Genomic DNA, 20103 nt, shown 5'->3' on the forward strand with positions numbered 1-20103 from the left:
CAAAGTCCCTGGTGGCTCTTACTAATCAAGGGGTTTCCCCAAATCTGGTGTGCCTAGGAGCCACCTGTGGCCTTTACTTAATGCATAGATTCTGGATTCTGATGCTGCAGCTCTGTGGTGAGGCCCAGGAGTTTGCAATATAGCAATCCCACAGGTGGATCTGATATAGATTCTTGTTGGACCAAACTTGGAGAAACCTGCTTAGAGAGATTGACCTGCTTTAAGCCTCGCAATGTTCTCATCTATAGAATATCGATAATGATATGATAGCATTCTATACAAGTGTGGATTGAATTGTGTCTCCCAAACAGACATGTTCAAATACTAATCCCTGTGAATGTAATCTTATTTGAAAATAGAGTCACTGCATATGTAATCAAGTTAAGATGAGGTCATAGTAGATTCGGATGGGCCTTAATCCAATGATTAGTGACCTTGTAAGAACGGGAGACAAGACACAGAGGGTAGGCAGTCACGTGAAGATGGAGGAAGAGATTGGAGTGGTGTGTCTACAAACCAAGGGCCACCAAGGATTGCCTACAAGGACCAGATGCTAAAAGAGGCAATGAAGAATTTTCCCCTAGAACTTCCAGAGAAAGCATGGCCCTGCAGACACCTAGATTTCAAAACTGTAGCAAAATGAATTATGTTATTTTAAGTCACTCAGTTTGTGGTACGTGATTATAGTAGCCGTAGGAAAAACATGCAATACCTTTCAGGGCTGTAAAACAGCCACCTGGATTGTCATAATAGTAAAGTGGTTCAGCATGGCTAGTGTAAGGGAAATGGCTGTGCTTTAGTCAGGAGTAGGCCAAGGTGTCTTTCTGGTGCAGCATGACTCAGTGGGTTTGGAGTGCAGGTGTACAATTCCTCACATTATGTAACCACACCCTGTGAGACACATTATGTAACTGCTCATGTGAGCTCATGCTTGGCTCGGCATGACTATTGCCTGTAAAAGGTATAATTACCCTGCTGATGCTGTACATATGACTCTCACCCAGGTCAGCTTGCACCCAGGCTCACACCTTGGGTTTGTGCCCACAGCTTGTTTGTGTCCATGGCTCTCTGATACCCAGAGAGATAGAGAGTAAAAGCCATGTCAAAACTGTCTGTGATTCCTCTAGGGTTTTTCCAGCTACCTGCCATCCCACCAACTCCCCTTGGACCTCAGTTGGAACTTAACAACTGACATTTTAAGAAGGTGAAAAGCGTTTGTTTAGTTACTTGTCACATGGTGTCCACTCTCACTGGGTATTTCTCATTCATCTTGGATAAAGATTAACCTAGGGGTTTTGCACAATATCCTAAGGGGGTCTTGGGGAGAATGACAGGAATTTTGAAAGGACATTGAAATGAGCATGTGAAGATATAAGCTCTAATTCATGGTTTGTGGAGAATGGCCCCAGCAGGCCAACTTCTGCCTCTCAATTTACTAGTGAAGATGAAGAAATGCCTTCTTTCTAGGTCTCTTGAAAGATCAATGTGATGAATAGATCAAAGATCTTAATAAACTCTGAAATGCTACACAAATCTAAGGAAGTATTTAATTATCTTTTAAAGTTTTCAATAGGTTTATACTTGGAAGTTTGCTAAAGGAGTCACTCTTGAAATACTACTTGATTCAGATCTTGCAACTCAGGGCCCTTTCATGTGAGGAGAAATTTCAAAGCAGGCTGATTACAAACCATGGGGGGTTTGTGGGTGATGGGAAGGAGGGAGAAGAAGAGAAGGATTTTGGTGACAAAAGACACGTGTGCCCTTGAAGGAAGGGTTTTTGAAGATAGCATGGCGCCTGTCTCTGAAGCTACTCCAAGGACTGTGACTGGGTCTTAGAGCACTGCCTGAAGCCGTAATGGCAGGGTGGATGTCACTCACCATCTCTGTGAGGTGTCAGGACCAGTATACCAGGATGGGGGACCACAGGGCAAGGACAGGGCTCTACCTACTCCAGCAGAGTGACTTTGGCCTGATACATGTTGGACACAGAAAGGTCAGGGGTGGCCCACAGGAGACAGCAGTGGGGACAATGGAAACATGTCTATGTACCAGCCCATGAGGCCAGACCAGCCAAAGGGTGCTAGATCAGGACAGAAGACAAAGTGGGTGTCTGACACCATGCTTTCGTGGAAAGACTTGTGCAGGGATGCTCATGATCCTAAGACACCTTTCTGGAAAACGTTGAGTTTGGGGCAGACTCTAAGGTTGGGTGTGAGTGAGAGAGCCAGACAATGCCACGTCAAGTTCAACAATTATCTCTATCTACCTGATATGGGTTGGGTTGTATCCTTTCAAAATTCATATGCTGGAATCCTAACCCCTAGTTCCTCAGATTGTAACTATATTTGGAGATTATTCTTAAGCACACCCTTAGAATGACGCTGCATGGCAGATGCACCTGAATGTTGTTTCAAGCTAGGGAATCTGGAAGTGGCCAACCCAGAGATTCATTACTTTGTCTATGAGGAACATCTGAGCCTAGGCTGATCCTACGGAACATGGGCCATACAGGAGATTGTGGCCCTGAGTTTGGGGTTAAATGAGGGTTGCCAGGTGAAGGCTGTTAGTGGGAGGGTGTTAAGTGAGAATGCTATAGAAACTGCCTGCTGTTTGCAAGCAGTTGTGATTTTCCTGCCCAGCCCACAGCTGCTGGACCATTTCTGTATGTAGGGGGGTTCTCCTGTTCAACCCACCACCACTGGCCTCTCTCCTTTGTATGTCAGCCACTAACAAAACCCCATGTCTCTTTTGCTGGCTCTGAGTCTCTTCTTTGACGTCTTGAACCTGGTGCCTTCCCTACTGAGGTTAATAGGGGTTTGGCACACCAGAGATGAGGCCTTTAAAGAGTAATTAAGGTAATATAAGGTCACAGTGGTGGGCCCTAATCCAATTTAACTGATGTCTTTAAAATATGAGAAACTTTGGGCACATGGTGGACAGACACTAGACACATGTTGCATTCAGAGCAAGACCATGAAAGGAAACAGTGAGAGGGTGGCCATCTGCAAGCTAGGAAGGCAAGCCTCAGGAAAACCCAAACCTGCTGACACTTTCGTCTCAACCTTTCAGCCTCTAGAACTATGATAAAGTAAACCTATGTTGTTTGAACCACCCAATCTGTGGAATTTTGTTATGGCAGCCCTAGCAAACCAATACACGGAGTCATCCTCCTGATTCTCTGTTAAAGCCTAAAGGAGATTCCCTTCTCAGAGAAAAGCCCTATTCCAGACAAAGCCCTATGCCAGTGTCCTCCCTCTTCTTCCAGAGTCTCTGAGATGCCCAGGGGAATGGTTGATCTCTTCCAGCTTCTCATAGTCTGCAGAGTGAATGCAGAACTCCAAGTGTCAGGCCCCAGCGGAGGCAGCAAGCTGTACTCAACCAAGGGAAGCACGACCTGATTTGGGAATAACGGTGTCCGGTTCTGAAATTAACAACAGGAAGGAATTTCATGAATCATTTCAGAAAGCCGTACTGCTTACCCTGTGGGACACATGCTTTCAGTTTTGCCCCCATATTTGCTGTTAGTAAGCAATATCCCTGGGTGTCTATTCTCAGAAATAGCTATAGTTGGGAAAGGGAGCAGGTGACATGTTTGTCTGAGTTCAAGAATTCAGAGCACCCTTTTCTGGTTCCCCTGCTAATCAAACTGAAAGGGGACATGGATATTTCCTTTTGGTTTCCACCTTAAAATGTCATAAAGGAATGTAGCGTTGAGACTGGAAAGACAATCCCAGAGCGCAGAAGTAAATAAGTAGGGAAGAGTGAGATGGGGGAGAGAAGGCACATCCACAAGCTGCTCACTGCTGTGCCCAGTGGGCTCAATTTCTTTGGGGCCTCTAAGGATCCATGTAGAATTCACCTCTGGATTGTCCCACCAAATAGTAGGAGGTTGGGCACTTATTCATAGAATCCCATCCTCCACTGAGTAGAAATGCTGCCGTCCCTTCCCCTAAAGATCTCGTGAAAGCTATTTACTCTTATTCTCCCGCATCATTAGCCACTAGCCTGGATCTATTTACTCACAAGTGGGAGAGGATAGGAAGCGTGAATGAAAAGAACAAAAAGTCCGTATGGTTTTTCCAAGAGAGAGATCATTTTTCTCATCACATTCCAAGATGCTGAACAAACTAGATGCAAGACTTCAGAAACTATTTAACAGCAAATTATTGAGTTAGGAAGCAATAATTAGAAAGGAAATGAAGAAAATGGACGTTGGGGTCCTTAATGTGAAATATGACATTGATAAATCAAAGGAAGCCTTGAATTAGAGATGTGGCTGTTTCAACTGATTACCCAAGATAACTCATATCCTCCATTAACCTCGTCCGTCTTGTTTTGCCTTTGCGAGGACAAAGAGTATCTTTGCAAATTGCCAGGCCACAGGATTGTGTCTCCCAAATGTTTATTCAAAGGGTGGGGGAGGAAGGGGATGAAGCAGTTGAAAAATAATTTGCTTGTTAAGCAGCCCAGAGGAATGTTCTCCTTTCCACTGAGTCTGGTATATTTATGGGAAAGATAATACGAGAAGCTTATGATGGATTTGACAGTCAGGCAAAAGTAAACAATAAGCCCAGGCTAGAAAAAGAGGTTCACATACCTTTACTTTAGATGCTTATCCTAATAGGTGAGCATAAACAAAGTGCCATAGGACTGTGCAAATGATCCTTCATGATCCTTCCTGATCATTCCCAAGCAAATGGGGTTATTTAGGGTACTCTGTTTTTCTGTCTTTTTTTTTCTTTCCTGAGAAAGATGCCACTAGGGACAAAAGGCATGCTCAGACATTAGCATAGCTATGTGTGTCAAGATTGTTTTGATTCATGTGATGATGTGATGAGAGTCAAAAGGAGACCACAGAAGTGGGAATGGAAAAGACCCGACTGGATTATTCCCTTTCAGCCACTCCACCCTTTCTGGCAGGAGAGAGTCCCTCGACAGAAGATGTAACACCTGCCTTAGCCAAATGTCCTAGGAGTCTGGAAAGTCTGACGATACGACAACGGGAGTTTGAACTGGAGCCACGAGACACCTTACAAAACCCTGTGGGCAGAGGAAAGGGGTTGAGTTTGTTTTGTGTGTGTTTCCTGGGCGTTTTCTACGTGATTTGGTGCTTGTTTGATAGCAGGTAACCTTGTGCATGTTCCCGGAGAATCCCTTCTGGCCTTTTTCCAGACATGGCTGCTCCCCTGTTAGGTTATCAATAAGTTCTTGCCTTTATGAGTAGAACGGACCAGTGCCTGGGCTCAAGTTGGTTTGGCTTTCCTAGTGGCCCAGGGACAGTTCAAGGGTCTTTGTTTCTGCTTAGGTCAGGGTCTGATTTTGCAAAAAGTCTGAAGGCCTGAGATCTTCTAGAGCTAACATTGTCCACCAGAGTGTCTGTCTGCTGGAGGTTGAGACTCTTACTCGTTCATCCTCAAAATTAGCTCTCATTCATCCTCAAACAGCCTCCATACTGTCCCCTACATATGCCCTTCTTAACTCCACCTTCAATCTTTAAAAAACTGTGCATAGAATACCACCCTTCTCAATTGCGCTTTACACTCCTCCTTATTATTCGAAATTTCACATATATTCGTCTCTCCTGAAAAATTCTACATACGTTTTCTATAAATTGAGAACCATGTGACCCATTATTTTCCACATTCTAACGTTGGTTGCTCAAAAAAAATCAGGACTAAAACTAATGCATGTTCTTTGGCCTCTTAGTTTTTTGTTGACATGTTTGCTTTCTTTTCTTTTTACATGTTTTCTCCTCTTTCCATTTTAAGTTTTAAATATATGAATCATTTATTATATGCTTTCCTACATTTTTTAAAATTGGAAGCAGAGAAGAAATAAAGCAAAAACAATAATAGGATATGGTTTACTTTTCTCAAGGGTCAACTAGAGAAATCAACTCCACCAAATGCACAGCAGGTGTGATATCTTGCTATGGGCTGCCTTGGTCACCTGTAGGCACAGTGTGTGCACAGCAGGAGGAGGGCTCCAGTAAAAAGACACGCGGCTTCTGCCCAGGGACAATAGGCATTCTCCACCATGCTGCTTGGTGCACCTGCTAATCCCATGGTTCTCAAAGTATGGCTTTCAGGTCAGGAAGATTTGCATCATCTGAGAACTTGTTAAAAATGCAAATTCTTAGGTCTCACCCCAGACCTGCTGAATCAAAATCTCTGGAGAGAGGCCAAGCACTTTGTGTGTGCTGAGCTCTCTGAGGATTCTGATGCACACTCAAGTCTGAGAACCACTTGCTAACCCATATGTTACATGACAATGGAGACCTTTAGAGAAACTTCCTCTCTGATGTTTTTGCCCAGTTTGAACCCTGATATACCAGGTACTTTGTATACAAGTTTGTTTCTCTTTGTGTTTTCTTGCTCAGTTTGAGTCTCACTAGCTTATTTTCATCTACTTAGGGGTCATTTCTCTGTGTTCCTTCTGCTTGGCCCAAGTGATTAGATGCTGACCTAAAGTATCTTGTTGGATTCAGTAATTTGCCTGTTTTCTTCAACTTACACATTACTAAGGCTTCAACTGGATTTTTCATTTCTATACACCGCTCATCAGTAACTCCTTCCCTGGTGGCCCTGATGATCTATAATATTGTCATTCATAGTGCCTGTGATTTTGAACTTTACCATAAAGGTATGAACAGGCTTCACTTCTAATGCAAGACACCTGCGTAAAAGGTCAGTGAAACACTATGTAACCACCTGGGTAAACTTCAGAAAGAGATCCATGGACCCTCGTGTGGGTGTGCAAATGCAGGAAATTTCCATGTAAGGAGCTATGAAACGATGAACATCAAAATTCCAACAAGGCAAGAAGTAAGAAAATGTTAACCTTGTCTTCTCCCGGCATGGGGCATTTACTGCAAGTACAGGAAGCAACTGTTGAATATAGGATTTCTGAAAAAAGGGAGAAAGTCTAATAGCATTCAACCTTGAAGTTAGCTCTTTCCTGCCTAAAACCAAGGTTATTTATAAGACTTTTCTACCATGTAACTGCAGAGAAGGCTTTATTTTTCTAAGCAAAAATTTTTTCTCATTTGACAGAGCAACCATAATGTAAGAAAACTACATTCCCCATTGCTCATGCATTTCTCAAATATGTTAGGATGCTTGTTATTTTATTGGGAATTCTGAACAAACAGGCATTGATGACTGAGTAAAATTGGCAACCAAGGACAGAAGCAGTTAAAGACCTACACAAATGAAGGCAGTGGGACAGGAAGCCTGTTGCTGCGTGAATGTGTTGCCATCTTACCACCTGTGGTGTTGAATACCCCCCTCTCCACTTCTCATTAGGCTCCAGTCTTGCTCCCTGTCACCAGGTAGGTCCAATCCCTGCTAGCACAGGCCACATTCTGAACAGCTTGATGCCACCTCTATTGGGAGGACAAGATGATTTTAATATTTAGGATTAATCTAGGCCGGGCGCGGTGGCTGAAGCCTGTAATCCCAGCACTTTGGGAGGCCGAGACGGGCGGATCACGAGGTCAGGAGATCGAGACTATCCTGGCTAACACGGTGAAACCCCGTCTCTACTAAAAAATACAAAAAACTAGCCAGGCGAGGTGGTGGGCTCCTGTAGTCCCAGCTACTCGGGAGGCTGAGGCAGGAGAATGGCGTAAACCCGGGAGGCAGAGGTTGCAGTGAGCTGAGATCCGGCCATTGCACTCCAGCCTGGGCGACAGAGCGAGACTCTGTCTCAAAAAAAAAAAAAAAAAAAAAAAAAAGAATTAATCTACAACGATCAAGGTGGAGACAAAGAGGAGTAATCCTAGCTCATCTGATGAGACTTTTTAAAGGCTAACCCTCCAAGCCTCAGTTTTCTGAGACATTGCAAACATCATACCTAATGTCCAACATTTTTGTGAGGCTGAAATGAAGAGTGTGTGTGAGGCACCTGGTACTGTGCCTGGTATAGTATACACTCCATAAATATTAAAGTTCTTCCCTGAAATCCTCAAGCAGCGAATGACAATATGAACATTTTCTTATCAATCTATGGAAATAATAGATTAATAGGGGCTGACGGACATTGAGGACAGTCAGTTCTGCTATAGAAGAGCCATTAGGGCACATTTTGGCACTGCCCCACCATTAAGGCCATTGTTTCAACTATTTTCATCCTGGGCTCTTAGTTTGACAAACATATAGATACCAAAGGCAAGATTTTCACTCTTTTTTTGCTTACAGTTTTGCCTGTAAGTCGTGGAAATGAGAAAGAGCCATTAGGGCATATTTTGGCACTGCCCCACCATTAAGGCCATTGTTTCAACTATTTTCATCCTGGGCTCTTAGTTTGACAAACATATAGATACCAAAGGCAAGATTTTCACTCTTTTTTTGCTTACAGTTTTGCCTGTAAGTCGTGGAAATGAGAAAGAGGATGCTCATTATTTTATGTTGGATTCTGAACAAATAGACATCAATGTCCTAAGTAATTAATGTAACATGTGTTTAGGCAAAATTGTGCTTGAAATATACAGCATTCCGGATGTTTACCACCCCCTTTGTTAACATGACCAACATAGGAAATGATGTATCTATGTGAAACATAATAAATTATCAGGAATATAGTCTGTTTCCTAGCTAAATATGTTAACCACATACTTTTTTTCTGTACCTGAAAACATTCATTGAACATTTATTAGCAAATGAGCACAAACTAGTTTATACAGCCATCCAGTTCTGTGGGCTTGATGATGTCGATTTAACTGGAGGCAGACATGTCAACATGCTAGAACCAGGATTCTTTACCCTAAATGTTCATCAGGAAACCAAAATTATTCCTCAATCAATAGCTGTTCACAAGATGTTAGTCATAAAGTGTCCTGTGCCATCCTACGTTATTCACTTTTTTCTCCTCTATTCTAAGTGAAATCACCTAGCCTAGGAACCCTTCCCAGTGAGCAGTCACAGGGAGAAGTTTTGTTTCACGACCAAGAAGAGGACATGTGAACCCAGACCAGCTATTACATAGGCTTATCAAGGGCTTACAAAGTGGTTTACTGTAAACAGAATCCCTGAGACGTTTCAACTCCTTCTTAAACTAGGAATACAGAGAGAATGAGGCAGTTGGCAATGAGAGTTGAAACTCACAGGATGTCATGTATAGAGGGAATTTAGGGTGGCCATAGTGAGCCATAGGCACTGAAGTGGGCCAGGGACAGAAAAAAAGAGATGCAGTAAAAAACAAGCAAAGCAAACAAGCAAGCAAACAAAACAAACAAACAAACAAAAAACAGAGTAGAAAACATAGAAATCAGTTGATACCAGAACAGGAAAAAACCGATGCCTGGAATGTTTCACTTGTATTAATATAAGAGCAGTAGAGCAGAGGTGTGGATTGTTGCTACTGAAGTCTTTAGGATATCCTTAGGCTCAAGGTCACCCTTCAAGTCTAGTGTCCACAAGGCTGATTCCAATTATAACTCCTGGCTTCACCTACTCCTCTTCTTAGCACCCCCATGAGATTTTATCTCCCTTCTTAACTCTATATGTATTCTTAATAAGTAGCCCTTTTAATTGAACTAACTTGAGTCTCTGAAACTTGCAACTATAAAAGTTAACTCTATTTTATTTCTCAGTCATTTGTTTTTCCACATTCAAACACTGAATTTTATCACAGATTTAGGCTCTGAACTCTTCTTGCCTCTTTGTGTTAAACGAAGAAGTGGTGCTTCCTAGGCTTCTAGAAAGTAGCATAACGAAATAGTTACTGGAAATTCATTATGAGTTTTTTGGCTTTTCACAAATTGTAGTCCCCATTTTGCCATTCTTCTGCAAATTTGGCTTCATTGTTTCAAGTTTCCCAGTGAGTTTTCTCAGCTCTGGTCCTAGCTGGCCCACATATCTTGTTAAGATAGCTCTGAGTCCCTCTGTTCTCAGTGTCAGGTTAACTCATGTGCAAAGGACTACAGTGAAGTCAGGTACTGCCTTGTGACTGTCACCTTCCAAAGAAACGTTTTTAGTGTTCTTATGATAAAAGTCATATATGCTTATTTTAAAAAGTAAGAGACAGCAGAAGAATAAAAAGAAAAACATCATCTATACTTAGAGGAAAATAATCACAGTTAAAATGTATTGTTTTATCCTAATTTCTTTGTACACGTTGAGAAATAGTTGAGATCACAGGGGATGTATATTGCTGAAGCCTCGTAACTTACTTAGCACCATAATATAAACATCTTTTCAAGCTTTAAAGAACTCTTTGTAAACATTAGTTTTAATCATGGCACCACAGTCTACCAAATGGAATTTTGTCACTTACAATATACTCAATAATTCCATGGTGTTAAACATTTGTTTACAATATTAGGCTAATATAAATAATTATGTAATGGACATTTAGTCCATGTTTTGAATGATTGTTTTCAGATGGATTTCTGAATGTTTAACCACTGAGAAAGAGTGTACTTTAGCATTTATAAGGCCATTTGAAGGCTCTTTTTTTTTTTTTTTTAAAGAAAAAACTTAGAGGCTGTTGAGATTAAACAGCTTGTCCTCTATGGCATCTAACCAACTATCATGAACACTGGATGGCTGGATAACTATCCTGAGACCAAGATGTCAGATGCTCCAATGACTAAGGCTGTTTGTACCCCTACCAAATTCTGTGGTTTGGAAATGTCACACAGTCATAGCATGATTTTCTACTCAGAAACTTTGACTAGATGAGAATTCTTGGCTCACCTCAAGTAAGAGTTAGATGAATTTGATTTCTATGTTGGATCCTAAACAGATTGTTATTAAAGTGAAAATATGTATCACAAGTGTTTACATATACATCCATATAAAATAGCCGCCTCCATCTTCAAGACCAGTTGTGTGGCAGGAGATGGGAGGGGAGCTCGGACTGGTAAGAAAAAGCTTTGCATGACCCAATCCCACCTCTGCTTCTAGGAGAGGAATCTGCATTTACCTTCTACATGTTTGTCCTCTGAATGAACTACCTTTTGAAGAAATTGTACTTGGGAGCTGGGTGGGGAGGGGTTGGGGGGAATTCAAAAGCACCAAGCTCAATATAGGTTTGTGAAAGAGAAGCTGAATACGTTTATCGGCTTTCTTAATTTTATTGTAGTCACATGACTTTGTTTGAAGAACAATGTATTTTCAAACTCTCTAAAAATACAACTTTTAATGCATGTATCAAAATACATAAAAAGAAATATGTGATAAGAGGATTTATGACTTATTATTTAATTTTCTTTTCAACACCTTTTTCTTTCTTTTTACTTTTTGAGTTGGGGTCTGGGTTCAAGAGATCCTCCCACCTCAGCCTCCAGAGTCTCTGGAGTTACAAGTGCGTTCCACCATGTTCAGTTAATTCTTTTTGCACAGATGAGGTCTCACTGTACTGCCCAGGCTGATCTCAAACTCCTGACCTCAAGCGATTCTCCTGCCTTGGCCTCCCAAACGACTGGGATTACAGGTATGAGCCACTGTGTCTGGCCAATCAACATCAATGTTTAAATGATTTTAAAAAACATTCCATGATGGATAAGGGCCTTTTATGTACAAAGAAATTGTATTCTAGAAATTCTATTACTGAGGCATTGTGGTACTTGTAATCTTCTAGAACTGTTTTTCAAACAAAATAGCTGATTCTCCAATGACATAAAATGTCCATGAGAAAACAGAAGCATCCCACAGAAAACAAGTTACAGAAGCTGCAGTTGCTCATTCATTCACTCAACAGACACATCTTGAGGGCCTCCGGTGTACCATGTGTTGTGCTAGATGCTGACTATACAACATTAACCAAGGCCTAGCTTTTGTCCCCAGGAACTTACAGCCTCGTGAGGAAACATGCACACCAAAAATAAAAATAGCACAGGGTAAATGTTAACATGGAAACTTTGTGGGGTGTAGTGGGAATAGAGAAGAAATGTACACCTCTTAGGGAGGAAATGGGAAAAGTTTACAAGGAAGGAGAAATTGAGCTGAGGACAGGGCTGGGTTCATGGGCATACAGGTCACCTAAAGCCAGCTTCTACAGCCTCTCATGCTTGGCTCAGTGCTCTACTCTTGCTATCTTGAAATTCTTCATACTTTTTAAACAAGGGGCCTGTATTTTCATTTTATACTGGACCCCCAAAATTATGTACAATAGCTGGTCCTGGCCGAGAGGTTTGTCAGGTAATGAAGTGGGTGAAAGTTTCTTAAGCAAACAGAGTAGTAAAAGATGGAAATGTGGAAGAATGGGATATGTAAAATCTACTGAGTTGTGTAATTTGACTAAGTTACATGTTGGGGTGGAGCTGGAAGTGTAGAGTTGATGAGGTAAGGCAAATTGTACGACCTGGATCTTGAAGAGTCGGGTTTGTTGCAAAAGAGCTTAGATTTTACCCCATGAGTGATATAGTCATTCAAAAGTTTGACTGAGTAAGTAGTGAGAGTACATAGAGTGAGAAGAGCAGCAGGCCTAGCACTGCACTCTGGAGAAAATTAAAACACAAGGCTTTGGTAGGGAATTGGAATCAATAAAGTAAAGAGAGAGAATGCACGAAAGGCTACATGACTCGGAGAGTAGCATTATATGCTAACCAAAAGAACAAGCTTTATTCAGTTATTTTTAAATTAACAAAAAAATTCTATATGTTTTTTTGTATACAATGTGATCTTTTGAAATATGTGTATGTTGTGGAATAGTTAAACTGAGCTAAGTGGCATGAATTACCTCAAATACTTAACCATTTTTTGATGGTAAGAGCACTTCAAATCCACTATCAGTGATTTTAAAGAACATAATATATTCTTTTTTTCTTTTCTTTTTCTTTTCTTTTTCTTTTTTTTTTTCTTTTTTTTTTTTTTTTTTTTGAGAAGGAGTCTCACTCCGTTGCCCAGGCTGGAGTGCAGTGGCACAATCTTGGCTCACTGCAATCTCCGCTTCCCATGTTCAAGAGATTCTTCTGCCTCAGCCTCCTGAGTAGCTGGGACTACAGGCTCATGCCACCACACCCAGTTAATTTTTGTATTTTTAGTAGAGATGGGGTTTCACCATGTGGGACAGGATGGCCTTGATCTCCTGACCTCGTGATCTGCCTGCCTTGGTCTCCCAAAGTACTGGGATTACAGTCATAAGCCACCGCGCCTGGCCAAAATATAATATATTCTTATTAACTACAGTCATGGAGCTGTACAATAGATCTCCTGAACGTATTGCTTCTGACTGAAATTTTGTATCCTTTCACTTACAAGTTTTTGAAAGGAAGGGGCAGTCAATGGTAGTAGGGAAGGGGCAATTACATTGTTCATCCTCATGGCCTAATGCAGCTGCACCTTAGCCATGTGCCTGTCCTGTTGGTCCGGGTGTTCTCCCTAGTCCTCTCACCTTCCTTTGTGCATGTCTCCTGTGGGTTTCTCTTTACCATTCCAAAGTAGTCCCAGGCATTCTAAAGGCACTCCATCCTTCTATTTGGCAAGGATTGGGCAATAATAGATGCAAACTCAAAGCAGAGGCTGACAGATCACCAGCTTGCCATGACACTGTGGTTTAAACCAGCCCAAACCACCCATGCAAGTACCATGCTTTGGGTGTCAATCAAAATAAGTACTTGACTTCACACTCCTGTGCCTTCATGCTACTGTGTTCAACTTTCTCCTTTCACCTCACAACCTGCTTTGCTTCTGCAGCCCTTGCTTCCTGGGGTTCCTGGTCTTGTTGCTTCTCTGCATCCACACTTTGCCTTGGGACTTGGCAGAGCAGCCACTCTTGGTGTTCCTGAGGACGTGCCTTTCTGTACCTCCTGGTTCCTTGCATTCCTGGTTTGCCTGACCTAGGTTTGAGCCCTTGGATCCCACTGGAATGATTGCTCACTTGGTTTGCTACCATGAACCCTATCCATCATGATGGTGATGCACGCTATCTTGTTCTTGCTGCTTTTTGAAACCCCAGAGTCAAATCCACCATTTAAAATCAATAATACAAGAGCCACGGGATGTCCCTTCTCTTATACACTTTGACATTCTCCACAAGATGATCCTTTATTGAAGTCTCTTCAAATGACAGCCTGAGGCTGAATGGAGGACAGGAAGGTTGTCCTGAGGATACTTGGGATGGGAATTATACGTCAATCTTGTCTTCATTTACTCCATCATCTCAGTTCTTGTGTGATTCTTCTGGGTGGGTTCTCTGTATAAGTGGGCTCTTGTATGAGTCATTTCTCAAGCGAAAATACATTTCCAATGGTTCATTTTCTAGCTTTAAGATAGCATTTGAACTTTATATACATATAGATATAAGCTTGTATATATAATACCCACACATATATGTCTGTATATATGAAGTACGTAATCTCAGAAATCCTTAATTTCTCACACACTTATTTGGTAGCAACGTTAAGGGATTATGAAAATATTTTCGTCAGACACAGATCCAAATGAAAAAGATAAAAAGGAAAAACACTATAGAAATCTCTGGCAAGTCATCGGGTAGTAGGTGCCTGGTATCCATCTAGCTAGACTAGTGTATACATCTGGATATGATACAAGTTTTGCCTTCCTAAAAAAGGTTTGGAACTTTTTTGTTAGGAAGGAATGCAGTACAAGGTCTTGGTTTCTTAGTTTGGACAAGCTTCCTGTTCAGTGGTTGGAGCTGTGCTAAGAAGCTGTTTTGAGAGTGTGCGTATGTGCAGGAGGTAAGGACCCAGGCCTGGAAGAGGAGCTGAAGGACGGGCAGGGGTTATGACAATGGGAGGATTTGCTTGCCTTGCCATTGCAAGCCTCAGCTGGTGCAGCCTCCAGAGGTCATGTGGGGGGCATCTGTTTCATTGGATTTAGTATGATAAAAAGCCTATGGTCTCTTGATAATTATTTGCCTTAGAAAGAGCTAAATAGTGGCTTTCAATAAATAGCATATTCTCTTAGTTTTTTCTGTAATATAAAATATAAGGCAACATACAAGAAAAATCCATCCAGGTTTCCACTAGTCTGAAATGCTTTGTCAATTGTAACTTTTCTTAAGGGCTTTTTCTAGAAGCCATTGGGCCAATTATTGTGCCCTGGAAATGTGCGAGAGAGGAGCTAGCAAATACCCCAAGATCTGTATCGACTCATCCCTTAGAGATAGCAAACAGCATATCCCCAAGCCCTGAATATCTTCCTGCCAAACTCCTCTGGGTGCCTTTGTGATAAACGTGTGTCTGAGCCACAGGGTGGAGGTACCTAACTCTGCCCCTCATTACCATTTTCCTTTCAGGCATGTGCTTTCAGCTGCACCTGTTGTTATGCTTAGCCCTATAACTGTTTACTTTGATCTCACTGAACTTGCTTGTAATAACTTCTGTGCATCCATTGGACAAGCTATTACCAAACCCACACAATATTCTTAAGAAATGCATGGTTTAGTTTGAGTAAACAGGTAGGCGAGATATTGATAGAGCTTAAAAATAATGAGCTGTTCGGTCAATATGTGACCCTTCACAGATGAAGTAGCTGATCTTGTTAAATATATATATATTTATATATTATATTTTATATATAATATATTTTATATATAAATATATATTATATTATATATAATAAAATATAATATATATTATATAATATATTAATTTATATATATTTTTATATATTATATAATATATATTAATTTATATTTTTTATATATTATATATATTCTGAAAATTCATAGGGAATCACTGAATTCACGCAAATGAGTAGATTGGTTTTCAAACTACTCGTGGTGAAAATGAATTTATTCATCCCTTAAATATAACTAATAAATAGCTGCAAATGGGAGAGTTGCTCACCTTGAGTTTTTAAACAATTTAATTCCATATTTATTATAGGATAATGCTCTTGGTAAGAATGTAAGGCATTAGCTTTGGGAAAAAGAAGGTTTACTATTTTCTACTCACTGATCCATCAAGGAAGACTCTACTCCAACGCTCTGCTCCTTGTTCATCTATGAAACAAATTACAAGAGAGAATATGGAGTGGACAACAGAGGCACGCAGCTCAGTAACTAATAATGTCTAAGTCAGTGCCCTGGAGGCAATCTCTTCCCCCTCTCTCCACCCCCGTAAATAAAGGCAATACAATTTCCATCACCTTGAAAGTCCCTTTTAAATTCTCAGTTGAGAATTACTGAGTTAGTGCAAAATGCATACCCTAACAAAACAAAACAAAATAAAGCAAAACAAAACAAATGCCTTGAGTTCAGTGTACCTACAATCAGACGTAAAGTTTAATTTTTGAGGCGATGGTGTCATAAAGCACACAATCACTGTTGCTGAGATAAAATTAACTCATTTGCACATCCCACTCCATGAGACTCCATGTGAACGACCTGTCCCATGCACCTGTTGAGGCACAGCTTGGGGTGGACACCAGGCAAGATCCCAAGATAGGCTAGAACTGTGGGCAGAAAACCAGCAGGCATGCAGGTCTTGTCCATGAGAGTTTGGGCCCAAGTGCCCAGGGCTATTAGTCAGAATAGGCACCCCATTTCCCTTGCTGTTCACTCATTTAAATGGAACGAGGGTGCCAGTGACCTTGGTGTGCAGGAATTAACACTTGGAGCTTAAGCATCGGGCAGTCTGAGTTCAGATGCCAGCTGTCTAGAGGGATGCTGAGAAACGCCAGCAGCCCAGAGTCTGAAGACATGGAAGATCCAGGTCCTGAGGGAAACTGAGCTGGGTGTAGCCCTGCCGCTGGGAGACCTGGGAGATGGGACCTCTAGTGCCAGCTCATTCCCAGGCAACTGGAGTGAGCCCTGCTCACAGCAATACATCCAATTTTGAGAGATTCTTATTTTATCAGACACTCATACTGCTGATTCCTTAAGTGACTTTTTAGCATTTCTGTATCAAGAAATGAGGCAGTATCTTTCATTCTAAGAGCCTAACCCCTCGTGAGTTTAAAGAAGACTTTTTAAATTGTAAAAATAATATCATGATAAAGCAAAAACTCAAGCAGTATAGATAGGTAGCAGATAAAAAGTAAGTCAAATCAGTTTCTAATATATTTGTTTTGTATATACACTAAAATATGGTTCTAATATTTTTTCAATCTTGAGTAGTCTAAGGAGAAAACTGTATCATGTCATCTGTAAAAGTGATAATAGGTATCATTTCCAGTAGCCTTTTATATCATATTTACATAGTTATACAATTTATATTATACACACACACACACACAGACACTCACACCTGATAGAGTTGACTTTTCTTTGTTTTTCAACCTGATTTTAATGGAAATGCTTCTAGGATAGCATATCCCAAAAAGGTGTATATTAAAAATTGTTCAAAAGAAACTTAATATGAGTATTGTGAAAAAGTTCTGCATTCTCAAATAAAAGTGATAGAAAACACGATATTTAAGAGTTAAACTTGGTGTTTGGATTCTCAGAGCCTTTAATAGGCTAATTAAGACTTTAAAGCTGACTCTCCAAGGGGAACTGGTCTGGGTGTTTGGCAAACTTGTCCTTGACCTCAGGACATATGTACATGAAACTCTTATTAATCTTTTAGTATATAATATATCATGAACATCTTCCTGTGTTGTTAAATATTCTTCTACAACTGTTTCTAATCAAATATATGGAAGTTGTTAATTTTCTTACACTCCTAGCAGTTTTTGCTTTACATGTTTTCAGGGGCAGTTCAGATTTGTGGGCCTGAATTTTACACAATCTGAGGAGTCACTTTTTAGACAAAGTGTACAAAGTTAGAAGCACAAAATTGTTAGTATGCCTATTTGTTTTCTGCTGTTATATCTTCAGTGTGAATGTTGACTGCAATGAACACAAAAATCTCTCTCTCTCAATATCTTTGCTTTATTTGATATTAAAGTTTATCTCCCTGCCTTCGCTTTTCTATCTTTGCTTTATCATTTTGTTTTTGTCAGCTTCTCTTGTATTTATTAGAAAAATACGAAAACCAAAAGAATTTGCCTTGTAATAAGATACATTAAGTTACTTCTGAAAAGGTTTCATGTCATCAACAAATTAAGAGCTGATTCTGAAAAATTTTAATAGTAGCAGCCGTATTTACAGAAACAATTACAATACTAACAGTAGGTATTCACTATGTACCAAGCATTGAGTTATCTACTTAATACGGATTATGTTTTTGATAGCACAAATCCTATAAGATAGGTACTGCTAATATGCACACTTCCTAGATGAGAACGCTGAGGCATGCAGCAGGAGACAGCCGTGAGTGTGGAGACAGATTCACACGGAGCCCACTGAGGGTCTGGCCTTTTATGAGCAAGCTTCCTCCCTCTCTTCAACAGGAAGTCCGGGTCTGCATCGCCCGGCTGAGGCTGCTACTGTACACACGCAGTGACTCTACAGATTACAAATGTAATCACATAATGGAATATTTTATATAACATCTTGAAATGGACACATTTCATTTCAGGAACCGTTAGCATGATGTCATGTGATTCTAATGCCTATTGAATTTTAAAAATCAATCAATAAATTAATTATAAATAAACAAATCGTGACCTACAAACGTCTAGGTGAAGGTGGGGGCTCCGGGGAGGGAGAGAGAATTTGAAAAGTCCGCTCCACCCCTTCGCAGCGATTCCAAGGCTAAGGGAAGCTCCCTCTCAGGTGCCTGACAGCAGGAGCAGCGGGATTTTGGAGTGGGAGGGAGGAGGCCGGGACGCATGCAGCTTGGTGGGGGCTGTGTCCGAAGTCCGCAGGGAGAAGCTGAACGACAGCCCCAGCAGGGACCTACTGCTGGCGCCCGCTCCCCACGGCCGCTGGCCAACTGTGGGCTCTCGGGTTCGTTTCCACCCGGCGCGGCGGTGTTATTCGGAGAAGGAAAATATATGTCTGCGGTTGCTCTGCCGGGCTGCGGGGGCGGTGCCCTGGAAGGAGGGGCTGTGCATCTGCACCATTTCTAGGAATGTCCGCCCTCTGGGAGCCCAGCCCTAAAGTGCTCTGAGAATGAGCCATGTTTACGGAAAGCCTCTGTCTCATGCTCCGCATTCTCCCTTCTGGTTCTGACCACAGCAAGAGTGGACGCTCTCCACGACTGGAGATTCCCATTCCAGCTTAGCCTTGCCAGGCAACCATTCTTATTAGGGCCGCAAGATCTTTCCCCTTGGGACCCCAAGGTCCCTTCATCCTCTCTCAAGGGCTTAAGTTGCTCTGATCTCAAAAGGCATACATTAGGGTGCCCCCTCTGCAGCCTAACCGTTTCCCACACTGCGGAGCAGAGCTGCTAGCCAGCCCTCTCATTCCTGCTTGCTTTGGCTAGCTTTCAACACCCCAAATCACACACACCAAATGCAGGTGGCTCTACCTGAGAAGGAGAAATGATTTATTGTGAGGGGCATTTTGCATGTTGCTCAGTGAGATGAAGGCAGGCTTTGAGAAAAAGTTCAGGTTTGTGTTTGGCCTCTTATCTTTGAAAGTCTAATTAATGAATCCACAAGTAGAGCATTTACCTGGACATTACAAAATACTTAGGATTTTCCTAGCCTCTATGCCATCCCCCTGATGAACCCTTAAGCTCTCGTTTTCATTATGTGTCTCAGAGCAGGCAAACTCCAGGAAGCCCAGGCTGGCGAACGCTTCCCGTCAGACAACTCTGTCTGGAGCCACCATTTGAACATATCCCCAAGGCTACTGTATTCAACCTTTACTTAAAGATCATTTCTATGAGGCATCCAATTTCTGCGGCTCCCTTGGGCTGCGGTTTAAGACGGGCTTCACAGTATTTACTGTTTATAGTTTTGAAATGACAGCTATTTAAGGGCAAGAGATTTCACCTGCCACCATGTCTCACAGCTTTTGCCACCAACACATTTAGCAGATAGAACAAGCTGGAACTTTGTGAAACTAAGGAAACAAGTGTAATATGGTTTAGGAAGAAAACATTTTAAATTTGGAGTTATTTTCCTGCTGATTGTTTTTGTGTGCTCCGTCTCTTGAATTATGGGGAGCTGGTCTATCAGTGGCATCTGTATGGTCTGCAGTAATAGCCACTTGTTCATCATACATGTAGGATGGGTTGGCTGTACTCATCTTGGCTGAGATCACCTACATTCATGGCTGGCCATTGGCTGGGGTGACTGGGGTGACTGATCTCCGCTTCCCACGCCTCTCATCCTCCAGCAGGCTAGCCTGGGCATGTCA

At 41.5% G+C, this 20103-nt stretch overlaps 1 long non-coding RNA gene across 1 annotated transcript; it reads right to left on the minus strand.

Annotated features, from left to right (window-relative positions):
• Nucleotides 1–7357: 7357 nt before the first annotated feature.
• LOC139362548 (uncharacterized) lies at nucleotides 7358–18586 on the minus strand. The gene is made up of 3 exons (XR_011621685.1): nucleotides 18467–18586; nucleotides 15866–15912; nucleotides 7358–7384 (listed from the first exon to the last, which is right to left on the minus strand). It is a non-coding gene; the product is annotated as an uncharacterized lncRNA (long non-coding RNA).
• Between the last annotated feature and the right edge of the window lie 1517 nt (nucleotides 18587–20103).

This window comes from Macaca nemestrina, chromosome 4, assembly GCF_043159975.1.
Source record: "Macaca nemestrina isolate mMacNem1 chromosome 4, mMacNem.hap1, whole genome shotgun sequence".
Taxonomy (NCBI): Eukaryota; Metazoa; Chordata; class Mammalia; order Primates; family Cercopithecidae; genus Macaca; species Macaca nemestrina.